We start from the raw sequence: 7,338 nt of genomic DNA on the forward strand, positions 1-7,338 counted from the left end.
GGCAACTAAAGCCTCACGAAGCGAGATATCTCACTCATGATCTGGAGTTGGGGGCAATGGTCTTTGCCCTCAGTATTTGGTGCCACTATCTTTGTTGTGTTTGGTGTACCATCTACATGAACCATAAGAGTCTGAGATATCTTATGGATCAACCTAACTTGAATATGAGGCAAAGGAGGTGGTTAGATGTAGTGAAATACTATGACTGCGAGATCTTATATTATTCGGGCAAGGCCAATGCCCTGAGTCGGAGGGTGGCAGGTGCCCCGACTAGGTACGTATGCATGAGGATGACCGTGACGACTCAAGTCTTAGAAATTATCAAGGAAGCGCATTTAGAGGCCATAAAAGAGGAAAATCGAAAAAATAAGCGAGTGATCGATCAGATTTTGGCATTTGATATCAACAGTCGAGGGCTTTTGACTCTTCTTGGGCAGGTTTGGGAACCATATTCAGGTGGGGACCGACAAACTTTGATGGAGGAGGCCCGCAAGTCGAGATTTCCCATCTACTCGGGGGCTACGAAGATGTATCTCGACTTGAAGCATAATTATTGGCAGCCATGTATGAAGAGAGACGTGGCTTGGTTTGTGGAGCGATGTTTGACCTGCCGGTAGGTCAAGGCTGAGCACCAACGCCCTCATGGAAAGTTGCAGCCTCTGGAGTTTCCCCTATAGAAGTGGGAGCATATTACTATGGATTTCATTACAAAATTACTGAGGACTGTGAGAGGTGTTGATACTATCCGGGTAATAGTGGACCTTTTGACGAAGAGTGCTCACTTCTTAGCCATTAGTGAGAATTCTTCTGCAGAAAAGTTGGTCGAGATTTACGTTCAACAGGTGATAGCTCGGCATGGGGTGCCGATGTCTATAGTATCTTACCAAGATATGCACTTTACTTCTAGGTTCTATAAGAGATTTCATGAGGAGTTGGGTACCCGACTACACTTCAGTACCGCATACCTTCCGCAGATGGACGAGCAGAGCGAGCGAACGATTCAGACGATCAAGGATATGTTGTGTGCTTGTGTTATCGATTTTGGTGGGAGTTGGGACTCTTATCTTCCATTGGTGGAGTTCTCATATAAGAACAGCCATCATGCCAACATTGGTATGCCCCCCTTCGAGCTACTATATGGTTAGAGATGTCGGACTCTGATTTGTTGGGGCGAGGTGGGGCAGAGGGTTATAGGGAGCATGGAGGTAGTGCTCAAGACAACTAAGCTTATACAGCAAGTTCGACAATGATTGTTGATAGCATAGAGTCGCCATAAGAGTTATCAGAATCGGCGACGCTCTGAGCTGGAGTTTCAGGTAGGGGATCTTGTGCTCCTTAAGGTATCACCCTGGAAGTGTGTTATCCTCTTCAGGAAGCAGGGCAAGTTGGGCCCCAGGTTTATTAGCCCTTTTTGAGTTTTAGGTCGAATGGGTAAGGTGGCTTACTAGTTGGAGCTATTGGAGGAGCTGAGCCAGATCCATGACACATTCCATGTTTCTCAGCTGAGGAAGTATATAGCTGATGAGACAGTTGTGGTCCCTTTAGAGGAATTTCAGGTCGACGATCGCCTGAATTATATGAAGAAGCATGTAGCCATTTTGGATCGGAAGGTGAAAACCTTGAGGAAAAAGGTTGTGAACTTGGTCAACGTTTAGTTGCAACATAGGAGAGGTTTGGAGTGGATGTGGTAACCTGAGTCCGAGATACGTGAGCAATATTCGGAGCTGTTTCCTGAGGATGGTTTCGAGGGCGAAGTCTGATTCTAGTGAGGGAGACATGTAACATCCTGATTTTCAGGTATTATTATATTTCTTGCATCTTTACTATAAATGGAACCTTTGGTCCCCTGCAAGAAAAGTCTTTTGATTCTAGTAGTACGCCAAGCGTACGTAAGGGTACGCGCAGCGTAACCATGTAGAGTGTGGATCATGGGTGGCCAACTAGTACGCTGGGCGTACATGTGGTAAGTTGAGCGTACTATGCCAGACTCCAAAACCCTAATTTCTTGGTTACTCACTATTTAAAAAAGATTAAGTCCCCTTTTTGGTCACCCTTATTAGCCTCCAAACCTTTTCTAAACCCTAATCCCGATCTTGAGTGTCCTGTGAGCCTTGCAAGTTCATTTGGGTGTTTTTGGTGCATTTAGTTGAAAAGGGAAGCTAGTGAAGAAGAAGAAGGCAGTAGCAAGCTTTTAGATCCAGAAAAACTCCATCTTGTGCATCATTTCTAGGAATAAAGTTTGCACCTTGGCAGGTCTTTCATTAGGTCTCTATGGTTGAAGTTTTAAGGGTTTTGTACCCAAAGATTTGACCTTTATAAGTTTGGGGTACTCTAGGGGTTTGTAGTTGTCCTTAAATGTATTATAGGACTTATGGATGCATAAAAATGGTAGCTTGACCACTTCCTTTAGTTCATGCATGAGCAAAATGGATTAGAATGTGTTGGGAATTCATGAATGTTGCTTTGGGACTTTCCTAGCCATGCAAAGGCTTAAAGATGATAACTTTATGGGTTTAGACGTCATGGAATGACCAGATCTGTGGTTAGGAATAAATGTCTTAAGGGTTTAAGACACAAGTTGGTAGAAATGAGAACAGACAGAGTAAGTTGGGCGTACTCCTGGCTACTCCCCACGTAGCCGGTCTAAGCCCCATTATTCGCTGATCCAAGTTCTACGCCCTACATAGATTATGGTATGCTCAGCGTACGTGCTGAGTGTTGACTTTTGTTGACTTTGACTCTTGGTCAAGATATAGGGTTTTTAGACCATGTGAAGGGAAAATGGTCCTTTTTCCCTTAGAAGGTTTAGTCGTGGGATTGGGGATTTGTGAGTGAGTTTTTGAACCTTAATTATTGATTACTGTTAATTATTTTGTTGACTAGGCAGAGTCTAGATCTAGCAGTTCGAGTGCTAGGTTTTCATGTCATCAGTATCAGGTGAGTCTCCTCACTTACTCTTACCTATATGGTAGGATAATTGTGTTATGATGACCGTCTGTGTCTAGCTGCTATGTTATGTTATGCTACGATAATTATATGTGATTGAGGCTGTTGATAGCCAACCAAGGTTGCTGATAAACCACACTCGGAAAGCAAAGGTCTGTTTGTATACACGCGCTGGGAATTTACTACTCGAACATGTTTATGAACTCTGATAATTATGATACTTGTTGTTTTGGGATGATCCTGTATTCGATAATTTGGTTGTGAAACTATGACTTTTGGTAATTTAAAAATGAAAAACTTGGCCTGAACTTTTAGGTGTTACACAAATTCGGCGAGATCGGAAACTGCAATGTTGATAGAGAAATAAACGACTACAGATCAGAGGTTGCCTGACGGAGAAGGTGCCATCGGATGGATGCAACAACAACAGAAGGGCCTAATTCAGAAAAGAGATCTGAAGAAGTGGCCACCCGAGGAAGAGGTAGAAGGCTCAAAGTCAGGGGTTATCTGAGGATGAGGTAGAAGTAGATGAGGCAGTGGAAGAAATCGATGAAAGAGCTCTAGTTTGGTGTCGGTGGCTGTTTTATTATTTAGGAGGAAAATAGAATAAAAATAAAAATGTGGAAAATAATGAAGACACCCCCGACGACTATTAGAGAATGTTACCGGAGGTGGATGGCGGTGGTTGTGGGTTGTGGTCAACAGTAGGGTTTTAACCTAGATCTCTGATACCATGTTAAATAATAGATTGATTGATTCTCAAAAGACAATTACATACGAATATATAGAGAATACATAAAGCCTAATGGCTAAACCCTAATGGGCTTGGACCTAAACCCTAATTACTAACAAGTTACTTGGGCGAAGAAGAACAAAAGGAAGGTGTTGATTTTTAAAGTTGACTTCGACAAGGCTTTTGATTTTCTTAATTAGGGATTCTTAGACTCGGTTTTAGAGAAAATGGGGTTTAGCAACAAATTGAGTGGATGGATAGTGGTTGTCTTGAGACCGGTAGAGCTTCGATTCTCTTGAATGGGTCCGCTACTAAGGAGTTTTCTATTAAGCGAGGTGTTAGACAAAATAACCCTTTAGCCCTTTTCTCTTTATCTTTGCCATGGAAGGTCTTAGTATTACTATGAGGTAGGCTTGTGATCAACATCTTTTTCAAGGTATTACTCTTCCAAATAATGATACTATCTTATCTCATCTTATATATGCAGATGATGTTACTTTTACTAGGGAATGGTCTGAGATGAACCTAATTAATCTTGATAGGCTCTTAAGGTGCTTCTTCATGGCATCGAGGCTAAATGTTAATCTAAAAGAAAGCAAGGTGTTTGGAGTAGGGGTTGATGATTAAGAGGTGGAGAATCTTGCTAGAATTTTGTGTTGTGAGGCTGAGAAATTTCCCTTACTTACCTTGGTTTTCCTATTGGTGCTAATATGAAATTAGACAAGCATTAGAGACCTATTTTGGATAACTTCCAACTGAAATTATCTCCTTGGAAGGAGAATAATTTAATGTTGGGTGGGTGCCTCACGCTTGTTAAATCAGTCTTAAGCAACTTCCTTCTTTACTTTTTTTTTTGCTTTTTAAGGCTCCATTGAAAGTCATTGATTGCTTGGAGAAAATTAGGAGGAAGTTCTTATGGAGTGGAAAATACAATAGAAAAAATATTCTTTGGATTTATTAGAACAATGTGGTCTTGCCTAAGCATAAAAGTGGCTTTGGTGTGGGTTGCCTTACATGGATGAATGTGGCTCCCTTAGCTAAATGGATTTGGAAATTAAAAATAGATAGAAATAGTCTTTGGTCATTATGCATTAAAATATAGCACAAGATAGATGGTATTGACGGCAATCCTAAGGCTTCACTTCCTAGTTGTGGAATTCAATTGCTAACAATAAAAATGATTTGGAGGAATGGAATGTTAGCCTGAATTCACTTGTAAGGAGGAAGGTAGGGTTGAGAAATGATACTTTCTTTTGGAAAGATAGGTGGTTGGAGGGTCTTGTTCTTAATGATGTATATCCGGGGTTGTATCGAATTGAATCCAACAAGAACTATAGAGCTATGGATAGGTTGTCTAGATATGGGTGAGAGTGCGACGTTGGTTTGTGGCTGGATTCGGCTGCCTAGAAAAGGGAGGGATTCCGTTTCTTTATTTGAGATAAAGGGGAAAATTAGAAATATTTCCTTATCCTTTGTTTCCGATTCTTGGATTTGGGCGTGTACTGCTAATGGGTATTTCTCGACTCATTTATTGAGGATGTGCATGATGGAGATTGTCTCCAAGGAGTCTCGTGTACTTTTGATTCGATTAGTTGGGTTCCATTAAAAGTAAATTGTTTTGTTTGGAGGCTTATGCTAAACATGATATCTTTGGTTATTTATTACTCTAAGAGGAGAGTGCACATCGATTATTTTTTTTGTCGGCAACGCTTGAGGGATCTCTTTTTTTGTTATTTTCCTTTTTTTGCTTTCTTCAAGTCGGTTGTTTTGTTTCTTAGACCCATTCGTCGTCGTCGTCGTCGAGATTTATAGGTTGGAATTGAGATAATGGGACTTGAGATGGTTGTGAACACTGCTACAAACTCTCAAATAGAAAACTCTAGATTTAATATGGGTATAGAGGTTTCCAGATTATATGATGTGGCATGCGTTTTTGGAGAAACATAAAATACTGTTGAGAAACAAAAAAAACCGAAGGAAAGTGGGTTTCAGTTACAAATTAAAACGTTGAGTATCGTTTTATGTTAAGGCCTGTATTTATATCATTATAAATTTATTTTGGCGTAGGAATTTACGCGCCTATAATTTCGACCTTTGACCATTTCACACGTTCTCCCACTATGCTATAGTTGGCGAAGCAAAAAAGACGATGAACTGCCACAAATCATAAGGTATAATGTGTTTTCCCTAAATCGTAACGTATATGCCATCGTCTGTAACACAACTCTATTTAGGTAAAATTAGTTCTTGTAAATCCAGATTGTGCCTGTGGGACAATTCTCGTTCATAATCGGTAAAATTAGTTCCTATTTTATTGGATTTTAATCAATCGAATTTGTGATTTATGTCTTTATAACAGTAAAAAATGTGGATTTTGATTTTCTTAGGGTTTTGGTTAGGTCGAAGTCGGTGCATTTGGGGAAAAGTTACAAGGCGCCATTAGCGTTGGTACTTATGCTCCTGCATATGAAGTTTTTCAACATTTTTTCGTGTTTTCTTATAAACTGTTTTAGTTGCTTGCCCTTTTGTTTGTATGCAGATAAAGTTTGGGTCTAAAAGCGCACAACCGACATTTGAATGTAATCCAATATCCCTCAATAATAGAAACGGCTAATCACAATCTCAAATTTACCCCTTCTATGGTTTGTTTGCTAAATATAAAATCTTTTTTATTCACTCATGCGATTTGATAGTATGCAAATTGCAATCGGTTAACATGATTGCAAGGATAGAAATCAAAATATCGTGCTACCCTCAGATGAGAAACTATTATAGATGTTTCTCACGGCTCTTATCATATTATTACAAAGTCATTTAGGACCTGTTTAATAAGAAAGAAAATACAAAAATTCTTGTGGCATTGAGGACATGTATTAATCTATGAAAATATACATTTTTGTTGCAGGTGATACACTGGGAGCAACGGAAACGAGATGCGAAAGAGATAGAGATGTAATAGCCTTCTAGAATAGACAAACATTCTTTCTATGCTTAATGAAATCCAGTCTCATCTTTTTTAGTACCTTTACAAATTTGGTAACAACTTTGATGACAATGGTGCCTGGAATTTAATAATGATATTATTGTGGCACACTTATTGCTGTTAATTACGATCAATCTCTTGCTTTTGGTGATTGACATTCAAATGCCATTTAAAAATTGCTTTTATGAGTTCCTGGTTACCATCGAGAACCATATGACAAAGACAATAGCAACCCTTGCTTTGTATAATGATGCATAATGAAACAAGGGACAAGTTAAAAGAAATGTGTAGAGTAAAAAGAATATGGTTTCTTAAAATATATATATATATATATATATATATATATATATATATATATATATATATATATATAATACGTTGATCCAGTATTCTTTTACCTTTTATAATAGGATACCCCACTCATAGAGTACGGTTGCAAAACCGTATTCTATAGTCCCTTTTAACGGTACCCTATTTTTTGTTTTGTAGCAGTGGAAGGTTGTGTGTGAAATTGTTGAGGTTGAGAAGATTGGGGCTGAAAGATTTGAAATTGAGGTTGATTGAATTGTGGTGGTCGTTGTTGTTGATAATAGTTTGGGTGGTATGAAAGATTGGCTAATAGAGTTTGTTGTTAGATCGGAGATGTTATCAATTGCATGTAACTAAAATATGAAAA

General features: G+C 39.1%; 1 long non-coding RNA gene across 2 annotated transcripts; it reads left to right on the forward strand.

The window, feature by feature from the left end:
• The first annotated feature begins 5,753 nt into the window (after positions 1-5,753).
• On the forward strand, positions 5,754-6,861 carry LOC145074216 (uncharacterized). Of its 2 annotated transcripts, none has more exons than XR_013691749.1 (4): positions 5,754-5,972; positions 6,067-6,127; positions 6,219-6,258; positions 6,585-6,861. It is a non-coding gene; the product is annotated as an uncharacterized LOC145074216 (long non-coding RNA). The 2 variants fall into 2 exon arrangements; XR_013691750.1 differs by having other exon boundaries at positions 5,754-5,850.
• The last annotated feature ends 477 nt before the right edge of the window (positions 6,862-7,338 follow it).

Source organism: Lactuca serriola, chromosome 9 (genome assembly GCF_051521515.1).
Source record: "Lactuca serriola cultivar US96UC23 chromosome 9, Lser_US96UC23_V15, whole genome shotgun sequence".
Taxonomy (NCBI): domain Eukaryota; kingdom Viridiplantae; phylum Streptophyta; class Magnoliopsida; order Asterales; family Asteraceae; genus Lactuca; species Lactuca serriola.